Below are 19,100 nucleotides of genomic sequence, written 5' to 3' on the forward strand. Positions count from 1 at the left end.
GGTGGGTTCATTAAATCAATCCATCATATCATAACCACACTGTGCATATGATGTACTGAATCAGTAACACCAGGAAGACATCTCCATGTTAGGAGTAGAGTTGAAGTTAACAGAATATGTCCAGCACTGTGGTGTGTAGCCCATAAATAATAATTGTGCACATTACCAGAACAACATACTGTCAACTGCAAGATCATTTTGCTGCTTGTAGCGTATGCTCATCCTGTACAGTGTTGTAGTAGATCCGTCTCTTCAGTGTTCACTGCAACAAAAGTAAGACATTGCATTAATATTACAGACGTTTGGGGGCTGAAATCTCACTTCGCTGCGGACAATTTCCCTTTGCATAAGATTCTTGTGATTATGTCAATGATGATCAATAACTGCATCATAACACAGCCGCTCTATACAGAAGATGTACTTGCTCTCAATGGTCATGGAGGTAATACGTCACACAATGTACAGATATAGCAAGGATTATTTCTCCCACTGGTGCATTATGGCATTATGATGGGAAATGTTGTGAGATTCTGCATTATCAGCATCACTGAATCTTTTGGAAATTAAGTGATATTCTATGTTTTAATGCAATATTATGGATGATCAGCCGGTAAAATAATAATAGCTTGCTGTATCTGTAGCCATGCTCTACCCATGATGTGCTGAACCAATGACTGCAGAGAGATTCAGAGTGGTAAACATGACTGGAACGCATCTCTGAATAATGGGCAGCAAAGCAGTGCAGAATAGGAGGTGAAAGTATTTAAAATGGAAGATCCTTAGCAGCTGTGTGGGGAGTAGACAGTACAGACTGACCAAGTAAATGGTAAAAGGAGTAACTTCAACATTACTTGGCTTTGTTCTCCACATTGAAGCTTTCCTCCTCTTTAAATCACTAATACTGATGCCATGTGTAACCTGTACTGAGAGTTATATAATCTACTGGCCTAGATGAAACCATATGATGCAAACAGGATCCATCCCACTCCAGATTCATAGAATTGAACCACCTCAACCTTTCATAACAATCACATAGAACTGCAGCTGTGCGCTACTGCACATGTTCTTGTTATGAATGGTAGTAGATGTGGTCCTTGGGTCTTTACTTCATACTGTAGCCACCCTCTACTCATGATGTATTGAATCAACGAAAACTTGCATGGTTCAGATCACAGGAAGGGGTAGAGTAGAGATGAAAATATTCAATGTGAAACCCGTAGCAGCCGGATTGTGTGGAGTCAATAAAACGACAAATACTAAATGGTAAATGAGAAATATACACATTGCTTATCTGTCTCTGTGTAGTAATTTTCCTTCTCTTCAACTGTCCTTCAAATTTTCTCTTTTGCAAGAAAAGGAACACATGGCTTCAATATTCACTTCTGTTCTGCAGTCATCCCTCCTGAAATAAAAGTTAAGCATTGCATTGTTATTATGATAATACATACAATAAACCTTGCTCCAAACCATTTGATGCAAAGCAAATCCACCTCCCACCCACAGCTGTGCTCCTTCTAGAGCATGCATGTCAAACTCCAGTCCTCGAGGGTCCCAAACAGGCCAGGTTTTCAGTAGGGATATCCTGAAAACCTGGCCTGTTTGCTGCCCTCGAGGACTGGAGTTTGACATCCTTGTTCTTGAGCTTCTACCACGCAAGTCATCCATGTGAGTGACACTGTACTGCAGTCCTGGTCTGCACACAATCTACTGAATCAATGACATCACACTGTAAAGGCAATCTACAAGATGTATTAGTTGTCCACACTTCCGAAATGTTACTTTTATGTCCAAATCACTTATTCCCATGACCTGATATTTGTATTTGTTATTTATAGGATTGTCACAAAGAGTTGATGAGGTCACCAAATGATAGTATGTAGAGAGAAAGAGAGATCTCAGAACAGAGCCCTGATGTATACCCACAGACAGATCAATAGAAGACGAAGACATGTTAGCAACAGAGATGGAGAATGTGTGACAGGAAAGTTATGATGAAAACCAGGATAGAACTGTGTTACGGATACCAAGAGAGAGTTTAGAATATGAAGGAGGAGAGTGATTGAGAGCATCAAACGCAGCAGATAGATCAAGTAGGATTAGTAGGGAAAAGTGACCTTGGGAATTTGCTTTAAGCACAGTCTGTAGAACGAGCTGTACGAAAGGCAGGTTGTAAAGGATCCAGGAGGGCATGTGATTTAAGAATGTTGACATTCTAGCAATTAGGAGACAAACAGCAGGAGGGATATAGGGCGGTAGTTAGTAAGGCACATAGGGTGTAGGTTGTTTCTGAGAAAAGGGTGACCACTACAGGCTTAAAGTAAGAGGGTAAAGAGCCAGAGAATAGGGAGGACTTGAAGATGTGGGTGAGAGTGGGGACTAAGAGATGCAGTAAGGTGTGAGGGGATACGATCTAGAGGGCATGTGGTAGAGGGAGAAGAGAAGATGATTAGCTTCCAGCTCTGTAAGAGAAGAAAATGAGTCAAATGCAGAAGGAGAATTAGGTAGAAGGAGAGAAGGGGGAAGGGACAGAAGGAATCTCCTTGTGGGTGGCATCCACCTTGCCTCTGAAGTAGTCAAATGCTTGAGGAGAAGTGAAGGAAGGATGGCAAGTGTGAGAAGAAGGTTAGTGGAGGGAGTCAAATACAGGGGAAAAAAGACAGCGTAAATTAAATTTGTGTGTTGATGAATGTGGAAAAAAAAGTAGTGTGGTTTGGCCCCAGAGAGCAGCTTTATACAGGACTGGAGACATTTTTACTGTAGAAAAATCAAACATCAAGTGTGAGATTTCCTTCATAGGCATTAAGAACAGTGAGTGGAAGTGTGATGAACATGTTTGGGAATTTAGCCAAGGGTGTGGGTTAGAGGGACGTGTGTGTCAGAGCTTGAAGGGGCATATAGAGGATAGCATTGTAAGAGTTAATAAGATTGTCAGTTTAAGCAGAAAGAGAGAGAGAGAGCAGAGAGGTTAGAGTAGATGTCAGAGGAGAGTTTAATTAAGCAGAGGAAAATCAGTGGGACAGGTAAGATGGGGTGAGGGGAATGACTGATTGTGAATGATGAGAGCAGAAGAGGTCATGTACAACTAGAGCCTTGTTAGTCAGAGAACGGACATTCCAGAGGGCATAGGAGAAGGGAAGAGAAAAGTAAGGAAAGGAATGTGGATTACATTAGATAGGTTAACACTCTTAGCAGGGAGGCAGAGGCAGGGAGACCCGATGTGTATATGAGCAGGTTCAAGATTATAAGAGATATCCCACACATCAGCAAACATAGAAGGAGACACAGAGATAGGTGTAGAGAGAGACAGATAGGCGCAGAGAGAGAGGGGGCGCAGAGAGAGAGGGGGCGCAGAGAGAGAGGGGGCGCAGAGAGAGAGGGGGCGCAGAGAGAGAGGGGGCGCAGAGAGAGAGGGGGCGCAGAGAGAGAGGGGGCGCAGAGAGAGAGGGGGCGCAGAGAGAGAGGGGGCGCAGAGAGAGAGGGGGCGCAGAGAATAGGATGTACATGAGTGCTTTTCATTGAGCAGTGCAGAAATAGCTGCAATAGAGGTCTGTACAAATGGTGCAGTGTGTAGACACATGCAAAGGTAGGGGAAGGAAAGAGGAGAACATGTGGATAAAAGCAGGAGTGTGGAAGTTAGAGAAATTAGAAAAGTTTAACAGAAAAGTGAGGAAACAGCAAGCAGAGAGAACAAGAGAGAGGTTACATTGGGATGACGTTCTGTGGTAGAGAGAAAATGCTAGGAGAGAGCTTTCAAATATTAGAGGACATGACTTGAGGGAGCAAATGTATAAATCAAAACCTGAGGGGGAGGTATAGCACGAAAGCTTGCACAGCAGATTATAGTCTTAAAGTTGCGTGTACCTCTCAGGGCATTCAAGAAGGTAAATTCTCACAAGTGCAGAGTTCATGATGAAATGCTGAATCCAGTTCCCCTCCAATTTAATTTTAATATAACTTATCCATTCTTCATTACTGCAAAAAGCAAACAAAACAAAACCACATTGCATTACTATTTTCAAAATGGATTGAATGGCATATTCAACAGTGACTGTGTGATGCCAATATTCCCCACTCACTCGTAGTGAAGCACATATTGTACTAGTGTTGAAAGTAGGCCGGTAGAGTCAGGTACGCATTACTGAAAAAACAATAAGTGCGCGTCGTAAGTACCAGCTCCGCAACAGTGCGGGCATCACATTAGTGACGTGGATGAACATATATGGATAAGCCCATATTAAGGCATCACGTGACCAGAGCCGTCACTGACTGGGTATACGTAAAGACGCAGGGAGATGCAAGGAAAGGGAGGGAGAGAGACAGGGAGAAGATGTGAAACGGAGGAAGGCACGGATGGAGGGAGTTCTTCCGAGCTTCTGCGGGCCTCTCTCTTTCACTGGTGCATGCCGGGAGCTGGTCCCAACATCCACAAAGTGTGTGTGTATTATTGGTTGTATTTTATGGGGGTAGGAGGGTAGTGTGTATATTGTGTGTGTGGGAGTATTATATTGTGTGTAGAGGTGCAGAGGAGAGTACTAGATTGTGTATCTTGTGTAAGGGTGTTGTGTATATTGTGTTTGGAGCTATAATATTATTGGAGAGATTAGTATTGAGGAGGTATTATAGTGTGTATTGTGGGGAGTATTAGTGTGTGTATTGTTTGTGGGTGACAGATGCTGGGGTATGCAGCAATCCCTGCACTGAGGTCCGAGGCGGCTCTGCATCGCTCGCACGCACTGTGGATGACCAAGCATGTGCCCATGATAATCATGGCCTTAGAGGGATGAGTGTGTCAGAGCCTAGAAGGGGCATATAAATATATAATGGAGGAGGGAGGAGGGAGGAGGAGGAGATGATAGCATTGTAAAAGTTAACAAGATAGTTAGTTTAAGCAGAAAGTGAGGAGAGGTTAGAGATAAGGGTAGATGTCAGAGGAGAGAGTTCAATTAAGCTGAGGTATCGAGTAGGACAGGGGTGAGGGGAATGAGAAGTGGTGGATGATGAGAGCAGAATAGGTCATGTACAAATAGACCTTGTTAGTCAGAGAGCAGACATTCCAGAGGGCACGTGAGAAGTGAAGAGTAAAGTGAGACATGGAATGTGGATTACATTAGATGGGTTAATACGCTTAGCAGGGAGGTGGAGAGAGAGAGGCAAGAGGCAGAGAGTGGTGTAGGGGTTGAGGAAGAGATGTTGCATGTACCTTATCAGAACATTAAAGAACATCAATTCACACTGGTGCAGAGTTGATGATGATTCCAGTTCACCTCCAATTCAATTTTAACAGAACTTTTTCATTCTTCATTACTGCAAAAAAAAAAGTATAAAACATTGCATTACTATTTTCAAAATGGATTGAATTCCCCCAACAATAACTATGTGTTACCAATATATCCCTCTCAGTCCCACTGCAGCACATACTGTACCAGTGTGAAAGTAGGAAGGTACACAGTAACGGTAAAACAATACGTGCCGGTACTATGCACCATATGAATTATAAGGGGATGTAAATCTCCCAGTCTCTCTCCATATCCGCAACAGAGTGGGCTCCGGTCAGTGGCATGGATGCCCATGTATGGATATGCTCATATTTGGGCATCCCATGTCACTGACCGGAGCCGGCTCTGAGTATAGGGATATATGCGGAGACGCAGAGGTGCAAGGAAATGGGAGGAGGCACGGTGAGAAACAGGGAGAGACCACAGGAAGATAGAGGGCAACAACTTCCACAAGGTACTTGTATGTGTATAATTGTTTGTATTTTGTGCAGAGGGGGTAATTTCAGATAAAATACAATTCTCCACCCTCTACGAAACAATTCCACTTTGTTCAGTAAGCCAGAAAGTCTTGGTCCCATGGGGACTGAATTTTAATGCAAATAAGGTCCTTAATACACAAGTAAAGAATATAGTTACTTATTCTCTACTGTAAGAAGTGCCACATTGCCCACTATTTGGGTCCTGTGCCCAGATTGTGACCATGCATGGCAGAGGTGAGATTCCACCAACACCAATTTGCTACACTCTCCAAGAGAGATAATTGTGGTCAGAGGTGGAACTAGGGGAGGGGGTGAGCAGGGTCACTGCCCAGGGAGTAACCTGACAGGGGGCACGGAAATCTCATTTAGTGCATATGGTGCGGCACTGCATTGATTGACCGGTCAATCTGCACTGCTGCCTGTCACAGTGACATCATGATCGGGCACTGTGATCAGCTATAGCACTGACCCAGGTGAGATAGTTCAGCACTTTACAAGGAGGGAACAGATGTTGTGGGTGACAGATGCTGGGGGTAGGCCAAGACTGTTGGCCAGAGTAACGTGGAGACTTACTGCACTCTGCATGCCCATCCTCTCCCTGACATCAGGGGAAGGAAGTGGCCCTGGGGTGTGTGTAGGTATGCCAGATGTCAGTGTATGCATAAGTAAGTATGTCTGTGTAGTGGGAGGTGTAGGGGCGTTAAGCTGGAGGACTTAAAACAGGCACACATCTCACTTCGCTGCGGACAATTTCCCTTTGCATAAGATTCTTGTGATTATGTCAATGATGATCAATAACTGCATCATAGCACAGCCGCTCTATACAGAAGATGTACTTGCTATCAATGGTCATGGAGGTAATACGTCACACAATGTACAGATATAGCAAGGATTATTTCTTCCTCTGGTGCATTATGGCATTATGATGGGAAATGTTGTGAGATTCTGCATTATCAGCATCACTGAATCTTTTGGAAATTAAGTGATATTCTATGTTTTAATGCAATATTATGGATGATCAGCCGGTAAAATAATAAAAGCTTTCTGTATCTGTAGCCATGCTCTACCCATGATGTGCTGAATCAATGACTGCAGAGAGATTCAGAGTGGTAAACATGACTGGAACGCATGTCTAAATAATGGGCAGCAAAGCAGTGCAGAATAGGAGGTGAAAGTATTTAAAATGGAAGACCCTTAGCAGCTGTGTGGGGAGTAGACAGTACAGACTGACCAAGTAAATGGTAAAAGGAGTAACTTCAACATTACTTGGCTTTGTTCTCCACATTGAAGCTTTCCTCCTCTTTACATCACTAATACTGATGCCATGTGTAACCTGTACTGAGAGTTATATAATCTACTGGCCTAGATGAAACCATGTGATGCAAACATGGTCCATCCCACACCAGATTCATAGAATTGAACCACCTCAACCTTTCATAACAATCACATAGAACTGCAGCTGTGCGCTACTGCACATGTTCTTGTTATGAATGGTAGTAGATGTGGTCCTTGGGTCTTTACTTCATACTGTAGCCACACTCTACTCATGATGTATTGAATCAATGAAAACTTGCATGGTTCAGATCACAGGAAGGGGTAGAGTAGAGATGAAAATGTTCAATGTGAAACCCGTAGCAGCCGGATTGTGTGGAGTCAATAAAACGACAAATACTAAATGGTAAATGAGAAATATACACATTGCTTATCTGTCTCTGTGTAGTAATTTTCATTCTGTTCAACTGTCCTTCAAATTTTCTCTTTTGCAAGAAAAGGAACACATGGCTTCAATATTCACTTCTGTTCTGCAGTCATCCCTCCTGAAATAAAAGTTAAGCATTGCATTGTTATTATGATAATACATACAATAAACCTTGCTCCAAACCATTTGATGCAAAGCAAATCCACCTCCCACCCACAGCTGTGCTCCGTCTAGAGCATGCATGTCAAACTCCAGTCCTCGAGGGTCCCAAACAGGCCAGGTTTTCAGTAGGGATATCCTGGAAACCTGGCCTGTTTGCTGCCCTCGAGGACTGGAGTTTGACATCCTTGTTCTTGAGCTTCTACCACGCAAGTCATCCATGTGAGTGACACTGTACTGCAGTCCTGGTCTGCACACAATCTACTGAATCAATGACATCACACTGTAAAGGCAATCTACAAGATGTATTAGTTGTCCACACTTCCGAAATGTTACTTTTATGTCCAAATCACTTATTCCCATGACCTGATATTTGTATTTGTTATTTATAGGATTTTCACATGTATTACTACTGTGAAACGCTATATACATTAATAGTGCTATATAAATAAATACATACACATTTATATATAATAATAATAACAGCATGTTCTTTTAAAGCGCTGCTAGTTTTACGTAGCGCTATACAGAGACATTTTGCAGACACAAGTCCCTGCCCCATAGAGCTTACAATCTATGACATTGGTGCCTGAGGCACAGAGGATATGAAGTGACTTGCCCAAGGTCACACACACACAAATATATATACATAAATATATACATATATACACACACACACACACACACACACACACACACACACACACACACATATATATGAAAACTAACACAGAAAAAAAGAATCCCCTGAATAGCACTCTAACATACACAAATTGTATCAATAAAGGTTTATTAATCACATACACATAAATGGTTAAAATGAGGAGCAGTGGTGACCTACAAAGCTGTTATAAACTGAACCTTAAGGTGTGGGGAAAAATGCTACACTGCAGTAATAAGTACAAAGTATGTAAATAAAGTGTAGAGGCAAGAAATATATGGAAATGAGAACACTCAGACCGGCCGGTCAAGTACTACCTAAGTTGAAGCCCCCTGTGTGAAGTGCTTGTATGAAACTAGTGTATAACTAACAAGCAAATGCTTGTCCGGGGGCTTAACATATAGACAGTTGATAGATGTATTTGAAGTTGCATATTCTGTGCCGTGGATTAATCAGTATACTGAAAGCAACTGAAGATGGTACAGTAGCTGTGATAGGTTGGCCTCATAGCTCCTCCTTCAATGGAGGACTCGGCTCACGGAGCACTTAAATCCCTAAATGCCCACAGAAAAAAATAAGCATGCAGTACTTAAAGTGAAAGTAAAATGAGAAATGAAATAAAATAAACACACACATTGAAAAATCACTCACCCGACTGAGAGCGCCTTCTACAGAGCGCTGTACCACTGCTCAGCTAGCAGCTAAAACTGTCTCATTTTCCCACCATTGAAGTTTACACATGTCCACGCCCCACTCTAACAAGACGCTGTGTACGGAAGCTCGCAGGAGACAAACTAGTGAGAGAAGGTGTAGCTGCTAGCCACACTCCACGAGGTGCATTGTGGGAAATGTAGTTCTTTGCCTGCTAGCTTCTCTGACTGGTTACTGATCACGTGATGTCACTAGGGGCGGGATTAGTGTGTTGCAATGTAACGGCCCGGCTGTATGATTGTCACAGAAGGGGGGAGCCTGAGAATGTCACGGATTTAATTACACATGTAATGATGTAATAACACAGCCATGAACTAAGACAGTATACATATGGTCATGTGATATTTATAATGCATTTATTAACATTATTGTGTGGATTTGGGCTGAATTAAACTTGTATGGGATTGTCACTTTAATATCACAGTACCACTACTGTTTTAACACTTATAATGACCTCCTGATTACAGATTATTAGGGACAGACTTAAAAAGGCCTGTGTAAATATTTATTATAGAGTGGCCTCTTTACTTTATAATATCAGGGAGTATCAGACAGGCCTGTGTTTATTTTTAATATACATTAGGGTGACCTGACTCCAGATTATTGGCCTTTCCCTCTGACAAATGCATATTTTCCTATACTGTGTTAATTTTGTTAGAACAAAATAAATATTCATGCGCTAAATGACAGTACCAGTGTGAGTCCCAATAAGAAGTAGTGAGGTAAAAAACCATGGTACCAGCAACATATGTAACTGATGGGGAGGGTGCTAAAATATATGGAGTGTGGCGTCCTGATTGCTAAATGAGGTGTATTATATCATAAGTGCATATAACAATATCCCTCATAGCAATCTATTAAGAACCAACAAGAACTAGGTAGCACAATAATCAGTGCTGCAGTTATAGCCTAATAATAAGTATATATATATATATATATATATATATATATATATATATATATATATATATATATATATATATATATACAGTGTTCGACAAACCTATACATTTGCTCGCCCCGGGCGAGTGGATTTAACCCCCGGGCGAGTAAATATTGGCCCAAGCAGCACACGTTTGGTACTAGGTGGCGAGTAGATTTTTTTGTGTGGCGAGTAGATTTTTTGGTGATTTGTCAACCACTGTATATATATATATATATATATATATATATACTGCTGCGGCCAAGTTTATTCGAGCATTTGCCCGTTCTTGGCCGCAGCAGTAGCCTGGCGCGCGCCCGAGAGTGACGGGCGCGCGCCGAAGCAGCGGAAGAGCGCCCTCCGATCGGGGCGCTCTCCCTACCGCTGCCGGGTCCGCCGGGTCCCCCGGAACCCCCTGCCGCTGTCCCGCGATCGCGGGACACCAGGGCTCCCTCGGGGAGCCCCTGGACGCGAGTGCAGGGGGCGCACGCTCCCGAAGACACGTGACCGCGCGTCTATGACGCGCGGCACGCCGAGGGGCGGCCACTAGCAAGCCGGGAAATCTCCCGGCTTGCGGTACCGGCCACACTCGAATAAAGTGTGTCGGTACTATATATATATATATATATATATATATATATATATGTAACCCATATTCCCCCACCCAATCGCAGATAGGGTGCATGTGAGGGGAGCTATATGTATTACCCAGTGTGGTGCTTTACCTGTGAGGCTCACAGGAGGCCTGAGCCTCCGCCAATGAGAACCTGGGGTGTATCCTCCTGAACAATACTATATGGTGCAGCGCCTCCACCTGTGATGGCTCCAAGCAGAGCGGGAGTTGTTCCTCACAGGACAATAATATAATATCACGCACACAGCATATAAAAGAACAGTGACTTTTCTAACAGTAACATAACTATGCATGTCATACATTAAGTGTCTCTCTTCTAGGAGACACAGTAACTCACGTGTCTCGCAGGATGCAACCCCTCACCGTGTACCCACACCATGTCCAACTCCCCACACCACAACCCCACCCCCAAAGTAAGGTATGTGTGTGTGTGACTGCACAGCCACTATGTACTGATTTATAGTTGGTGCACTTATGGATGTTACCTGCCGAGCGCTCCAGCGCTAGGACCTGCAAACAGACTTCGCAAAGGATCCGACGGTGAAGATACGTCAGGGTTACCTTCCAGGGCGATCCCACCCGGTTGGTTGCTGCTGTGCTTGAAGAGGTCTGATCCTAAACCTCTGTAATGGTGCTGCGACAGTCTCTGCTTCCTTCACTTCTCTCTCTCTCTAAAGTGACAGGTTCCTGTACTAGGGCCTGTCCCTGTGACCACCCACCCTCACTAGTGGGAAGTCAGGGCCTCAACTCTAGCCTGGGGATTTCTGGCCTAGGGCAGAATCTCGCAGCTCTCTGCCCACCTTCTTTCCCCCTTTGTCCCCTAAGTCTCACTCACTCACGTGCTTCCCAGTCTGCTTCCTGACTGCACAAAACAATGTATCAAATTCCCTGCTGCAGAGAATCTGCAAGTCTCAGTGGCTGGTTGGTTGCAGGTGACAGGGAACATAGGGCATTCACCAGAGGCTGCTGGGGGATGTAGTCCACTCAGAACCTCTTTCCTATGGGGACTGTGTGCGCGGTCTCTACTGCACCTGTGCAAAGCTGTAGTGGCCACCGCTACACATAACTGCACCTGCGCAACCTACCAGATCTCCTGTACACTTGTAATGGCCACCACTACCCTTGCCAACCTCTGCGTATTGCGCGAACCTCGCACCAAACACAACATGGCCGCTGTGGCTATCTGCGCATGCTCGAGCATCAGGGCCCCCGACGGCGCCGGCACAGATAGCGGCGCCAACTGGGAAAAGTCGCCATCCCCTTCCCCCACTGCCACAGGGGTAAGGCAAGGGGCAAAGGAACATCAGGGAAGCCGGGAGTGGCCCCCTTACATATATATATATATATATTGTGGTTGACAAATCACCCAAAAATCTACTCGCTGAACAAAAAAATCTACTCATCACCTAGCCCCGCCCCAGGCCCGCTTTAAAAAAAATTGAATAAATTCCTAGTAAGAACAACATTCGTTTTTGACATGTTTATTTATTGTATTACATTATACTACAATTAGTCCTTGTTAAGAGTGTGTGTGTGACACAGAGAGAGTGTGCGTGTGTGTGTGACACAGAGAGTGTGTGAGACACAGAGAGTGTGTGAGACACAGAGAGTGTGTGAGACACAGAGAGTGTGTGAGATAGGGTGAGGCAGAGGGTGACAGGGTGAGGCAGAGGGTGACAGGGTGAGACAGAGAATGACAGGGTGATACCGAGAGATACAGAGGTTGACAGGGAGAAAATGGGTGACATGGTGTGACACAGGGTGACAGGGTGAGACAGAGGGTGACAGGGTGAGACAGAGGGTGACAGGGGGAAACAGAGGGTGACAGAAAGTGAGACAGAGGGTGACAGAAAGTGAGACAGAGGGCGACAGAAAGTGAGACAGAGGGAAACAGGGTGGGTGACACACACACACACACACACACACACACACACACACACACACACACACACACTCCCTCTTACACACACACTCTCTCTCTCCCTCTCACACACACACACAGACAGACAGACATCAAACCCCTCCCCTCTGCGAGAGCGAGGGTCCGCCCTCACAAATTCCTCTATGCCTCTTATCAGCGGTGCAGACAGGAGATGAAATACAGCAGTGACCGCACGACCCTTCTTTTGGCGATGTTACATATATATACTGATAATAGTAAAAAGCAGAACAAATAATATAAAAAGGCAATTGCTTGCTTGGGAAGTAGCTTCTGCTGGGCCCAATTTGAGGAATCCCTTGTCAGTAGGGCCGCCAGCAGAAATCTTGGGGCCCAGGACAAATGCAAGGATCAGGCCCCCCTCCCTACCCCATAGCACACCTACCATGACATTTTTTTTAGGGCACAACTTTTACTCAAATGGTAGTGTTGCAAGGCCTATTTCACACCTCGCAAACCCCCCCATTTTACACTTTTTTATATTTTTATATATATATAAAAAGAGAGAGAGAGAGAGAGAGAGACAATCAAGTGGTTTCTTCTTCTCTTAGCCAAAGACGTACTACTCTATGTTCCTTTTCTCATTCTCCTATTTTTGTACCTTGGTATAATTGTATATACATACTTCACAGCATATGTTCCACCAAAGTAACTACGTCAGCGATGACAGCGACCAACAGTGGCACTACTGTGTTTAGGGTTCTACAGTGCACAGCCACCCTACACTACCCATCTGGTATTTCCACAGCCCAGATAGTTGAACAAACTGGCTGCGGTCCATATTACCTCTGACTCCAGCAATGCTTGGACAGTTTCCCCTATCTCTTTCTGCTCAATTTATTGGATACATAGCTTTGGATATATTTCAGCATTCTATGACACTCAGGATAGCGCTCATGATGTCATCAACAACCAGGGGACTCCCAATAGTTGCTATTATGTGATCAATTTTTACTGCACGCAGTCCTGAGTATACTATCAGCTTTGCCACAGTTGAGAGTCTGGCACATTTCTCTGCTGTACAAATGTGTCAGAGAACACATCCAGGCATTCAGTATACATCCCAGTTAGGCAGCGCTTATAGTAAGTGCGACGCGACGGGAGTAACGCTGGCGACTCAAAATTTGGAGCTGGGGAAATCAGATTTTTCAGAGGCTGTCGCCACATGTGACAGCCTCTGAACCAATCAATGCCCATGTCGCCAGCGACATCCCCGAAAGTTAAATTATAACTTTCGCAGGTGACGTCACCCGTCACTTCGCCAGTCGCGTTGCTGGCACTATAAGCATGACCTAGGGGAGGGCCCAGGAGAATCCCATACAACTCTGGAGAGTTTCTCTTAATTAAGGTAACTTTCCACTATGTGTCCTGTTCACAGCAATGCAGTACTAACTACATTTAAGCATGTCTGTAAGATACAAAAGTTAACCCATCATGCACCTTGGCCTAGGGAGGATTTGTTCCTATAAAGTACACCCAGTTTGGCAATGATTTTGGATGTCAGATTATCAATATGCAACTCAAATTTTAAATGGGAGTGAAACCAAATGCCAAGATATTTAAAATTAGTGACACTTTAGTTGGCTTCAATTAATTACTGCATTTATAAAATTCTGCAGAGCATCTAGTAACCTTGTAATATTAAGAGATGGCAGCCTTGGTATGTTATGCCTCTTTTTTCCTGTACACCGCAAAGGATTTTGTGGCCTATTCTAGTAACTCTGAAGTGAGGCAAACCACTTCTAAATAGCTCTCTTTATGTGAATTGGCCTACTTTGCTATGCTGTAAGCCAGGCCTGCACAGTTCCAGTCCTCGAGAGCCGCAAACAGGCCAGGTTTTCAGGATACCCTAACCCTAACTTCTTTCACTGCAGCCATTGTAATCAGACACTGCTAATGGAGGGTATGATACATTCTCTACCACTGAAAGAATATACATCTCAGTGGTAGACGGCTGATAAGAAGCTGTTTCAGTCTGGTTCTGCCAATTCGATCGGTTTAAAAAATCCTCCATTTTCAGGTCTATGTATGTTGATCTGATTTCTTAGGCTTTCAAGACGTTATAGCAGTCCTGTTTTTAGTGCTCATTCTCTCCCCCTTTATCTCTCAACTTTTCTCTCTCCCTTTATCACTCACTCCCCCTTTATCTCCTTCTATATGACCCTTGCCTCACTTCCCCTGACTCAAACTAATCAATCTTTAATCACCTCTCTCTACCTCTTCTCCCTCTCCCACTCCCTTCTCGCTCCCTTCTCTCTCACTCTCCCTTCTCTCCATTTTTTCACTTGGACTCCCACTGGTATTAGTATCTCAGATTTATTTTGATTTTTGGTGTGCAACATTTTTCCACATTACATAGCACTTGTGAGCAAGACATCCAGTCCAGCCACTGCTGATGGGACACTGTTCTTTCACTGATCGCTATATCTGAGCTATTGGGAAACAATTTTAAACACTATTACATTCTCTGCTCTTTCTCTCAGCTGCTATCTCGGTCATTGTGCCCAGCATATGGCGTCATCAGGCATATTAATGCTTCCAACATCCCAGGAGAAAATGGTTATATTGTTTTGAACAAGGGGCCTATTTCTGATGACTTATTCCTGCATTAGTAATATGTGTCATATATCTTGGCTCAATCAGAGGCTTGGTTGAAAACTGAGCCCCTGATGGAACCACATGTGCTTAAGGTGGGATATCCTGAAAACCTGACCTGTTGGACAGGCTTGAGTACTGGAGTTGAGAACCCCTGTTCAAACATTTATCTTCCTACCAGTACATAGGTAATTTCAAGAAATTAAACAAAAAAAGGTAGAAAAACTTTAAACAGCAAAATAACCATACAGTAACTTGTAAACCTTGAGAAATGCATCTTAATAGGGTCATGTCACACTGAAAATATAGTATTCCCAGGTTTAACCCTTGCATTCATCAGCCAGATATGTTGAGTCTTTAAGTTGCATTCATTGTTTTGAAATAGACTTGGTATTTTATGTCTCTTTTTTCCTGTACACCGTAAAGGATTTTGCGGCCTAGTCTAGAAACTCTGAAGTGAGACAAATCACTTCGAAAGAGCACTCTAGATGCGAATTGGCATGGTTTGCTATGCTGCAAGCCCTTCTCGCATGTCCAATCTGTATCTAAAAAGGCTTTGTACGAAGCTGTTTCAGTCTGGTTCTGCCAATTCGATCGGTTTTAAAAAATCCTTCATTTTCAGTGTATGTTGATCTGATTTCTTAGGCTTTAAAAACATTAAAGCAGTCCTGTTTTAAGAGCTCATTCTCTCCCCCTTTCTCTCTCCCTTTATCACTCACTCCCCCTTTATCTCTCTCGATATGACCCTTGCCTTACTTCCCCGACTAAAACTGCCCCCTCTTTAAACACCACTCTTTACCTCTGCTCTCTCTCCCTCTCCCTTCTCTCTCCCTCTCCCTTCTCTCTCATTTTCCCTTCTATCTCACATTCCCTTCTCTCTCACTTTCCCTTCTCTCCATTTTTTCACCCTGACTCCCACTCTATTTCTTTCACTCAACCCGTCTCTTGCTCTCACACATACTCCCAAAGAGTAACCCTAGAAAATACAAGAGATATCTAGAAATCTAATTGCAAGGTAATAAGTCACATTAAGTGAAATGCACAATGGAATAGTCCCCCCCTTTTTTAAAAAAAACGGTAGATTCCTTACATTTTAGCTATTTGCACTTCTATATTTGTAACACTGGTAATTGCTATAATAACACTGTTACTTTTTTTTAGTTTGTACATGCACACACACACAATTAAATGACCTACTGTATCTCAGTACCTCAGATAGACACAGACACACACACACGCCTATGCAGTAAGCGTTCATAAGCCACTTATCAAGCACTTAATGCCTACTGCTATTCAGTAAGCAGTGATAGTGGGTGATAAGGCGGGAAGGTTGGAAGAGATCACGTGCCACTACATGGGTATTCTGAAGTATACACAGCGTGAAGTGTTCGAATAAAGGCCGCTGCTGCTGCAGCTGTACATTCATATGTGCAATAATGAAAGAAAAATCAATGGCGTCTATCCTCATACAATGAGTTTTGGATTCAAATAAGGCATTTCATAGCACAAGGAGAAAAACATATTAGTTAGTAATTTTGCATTTAAAATGGGAAATGCTCAATAATATAATTTATAATAATATAATATAGGTCCCTGCCCCATGGAGCTTACAATCTATGTTTTTGGTGCCTGAGGCACAGGGAGATAAAGTGACTTGCCCAAGGTCACAAGGATCTGACACCAGGAATTGAACCAGGCCCCAGGCTTCAAACTCTCAGTGCCATTCAGTGTCTTTTACTCACTGAGCCACTCCCTCTCCACAAGAGTGCAAGAGTGCAAGAGTGCAAGAGTGCAAGAGTGCAAGAAAGAAAGAAAGCAACTGTCTATACTTCCTAATGTGTGGATTCAGAACCACAAACATGAAAAAATATATAATTAAGCAATAATTAAGAGCGGAGAGAAAAATACTAAAATAATTCAGTCAATTCATAGTGAATTAAAAGAAATTAGAGAATTAGTACATGTAAAATATTTTTATTTGTTAAGAATAGATTGATTTAAGATGACACACACACATACACACACACACACACACACACACACACACAATTAAATGACATATCCCTGGACCTCAGACACACACACTGACATTACAATAAGCAGAATAGATACATTTAGTTTTTGTTACAATTTGTCTCACTCCCAGTTGTAAGACATCAATCATTGTAAACTCTTGAACTCCAGGATGAGTTTGCAGCAAAGCTTCATGGGCACTGTAGTTTTTTTGTCTCTGCTACAAATTCTCTAATTGGTCACTGATCATGTGATGTCAGATGGGCCTGGGCTTCAATTCAAAGTGTTTTAACCGAGTGGTGTGTGTCTCAAATACAGTAAGTTGCTTTATTTTTTTATCTCTGGGAATCTTCTGTGATTAAAGAGGGTCTGTTACTGAAAAAGCACAAAGCTGCTGATTACTTTCTGTTTAATAGAGAAATATTCATAAGGTATCAGTGTTTATTTGAGATGTGTCTGTACCTGAAAGGCTCAACCACCCCTGTTTGTGGGGCTCTTGTGTATGAAATAGCCCAGAGCAACTACCCCTAGAGATAATATACACACATACACACCCACATACTGTAGTGTGTGTGTGTGTGTGTGTGTGTGTGTGTGTGTGTGTGTGTGTGTGTGTGTGTGTGTGTGTATATATCCACTTTTTATTGTCTCTATAAGAGTTCTGATAAAGATTGTAAATACTGTAAATGTTTATCAGTTGATCAAAAAAGATTTGATCAGAAGAGTTGCCCTGTAAATTATCTATTCAGAGCAGCAATACCAGTATATATGTTAGACAGTGATTGTGGTTTGAATGGTGAATTTTGCAAGTATCTATCTGCGAGTTAATAACATACAAAACATTTACAGACCTGCTGTTATTACTCTGTGAGTTATGATATGATCTCAAACTGTGATTTTTGCCAACATTTGTTTGCTAGCTAGCCACATACAAATCAATTACAGACCTGCTGTTATTACTCTGAGAGTCATGATATGATGATATATGGCAAGAGATCCAAATAATCCTCATCCTATTTACATATCAGCCACAAAAAGGGATTTTTAATAATGTATATGTGTTTTTAATTATCTATGTAGAATTAATAAAATGTTATTATTTTCTGATATCCGCAGTGATTCTGGCCAACCTGACAGATCTGCAGTAATATACTGCAAGACCAATTTGTTTGCTAGCTAGCCACATGCAAATCAATTACAGACCTGCTGTTATTACTCTGAGAGTCATGATATGATGATATATGGCAATAGATTCAAATAATCCTCATCCTATTTACATATCAGCCACAAAAAGGGATTTTTAATAATGTATATGTGTTTTTAATTATCTATGTAGAATTAATAAAATTTTATTATTTTCTGATATCCGCAGTGATTCTGGCCAACCTGACAGATCTGCAGTAATATACTGCAAGACCAATTGTTGTCTACCTTTACCATACGAATGACAATAGAGTGCTGTATATAAGGGGAACTCTTCTGATCAAATCTTTTTTGATCAACTCTGATAAACATTATATCTATACCCCTTGAGCACCTGTCGTTTGATCCTATATACCTATTCATAATGGTGATTGCGGTCACATTCACGTACTTTAAATACTGTACATGTTAATTTTTCTTTGGTTTGAAATATGGTATTCATTGGTTTATCATCAACCAGCCCTGTTTGTGGGAGGCTCTTTGCATAGTTCTGTGTATTCTCTGTGTTTTTTCTGTTAAGTTTGCTGAGTAACCTTGTGATATAAAGAGATGGCAGCCTTAGTTTGTTATGCCTCTTTTTTTCCCTGTAAACCTCAATGGCTTTTGCGGCCTATCCTAGCCACTCTGAAGTGAGACAAACCGCTTCTAAAGAGTACTCTAGATGCAAATGTAAATAAAAAGTATAATAGAATTTGAACACATGGCTGCTCAACTCAAGTCCTTAAGCCACGAAACATGTCTGAATTTCAGGATTTTCCAGCTTCAGCACAAGTGGCTCAAACAGAGGCTTGTTTGAAGACAGAGACCCT

The sequence above is a fragment of the Ascaphus truei genome, unplaced genomic scaffold (genome assembly GCF_040206685.1).
Source record: "Ascaphus truei isolate aAscTru1 unplaced genomic scaffold, aAscTru1.hap1 HAP1_SCAFFOLD_1653, whole genome shotgun sequence".
In the NCBI taxonomy this organism is placed as follows: Eukaryota; Metazoa; Chordata; class Amphibia; order Anura; family Ascaphidae; genus Ascaphus; species Ascaphus truei.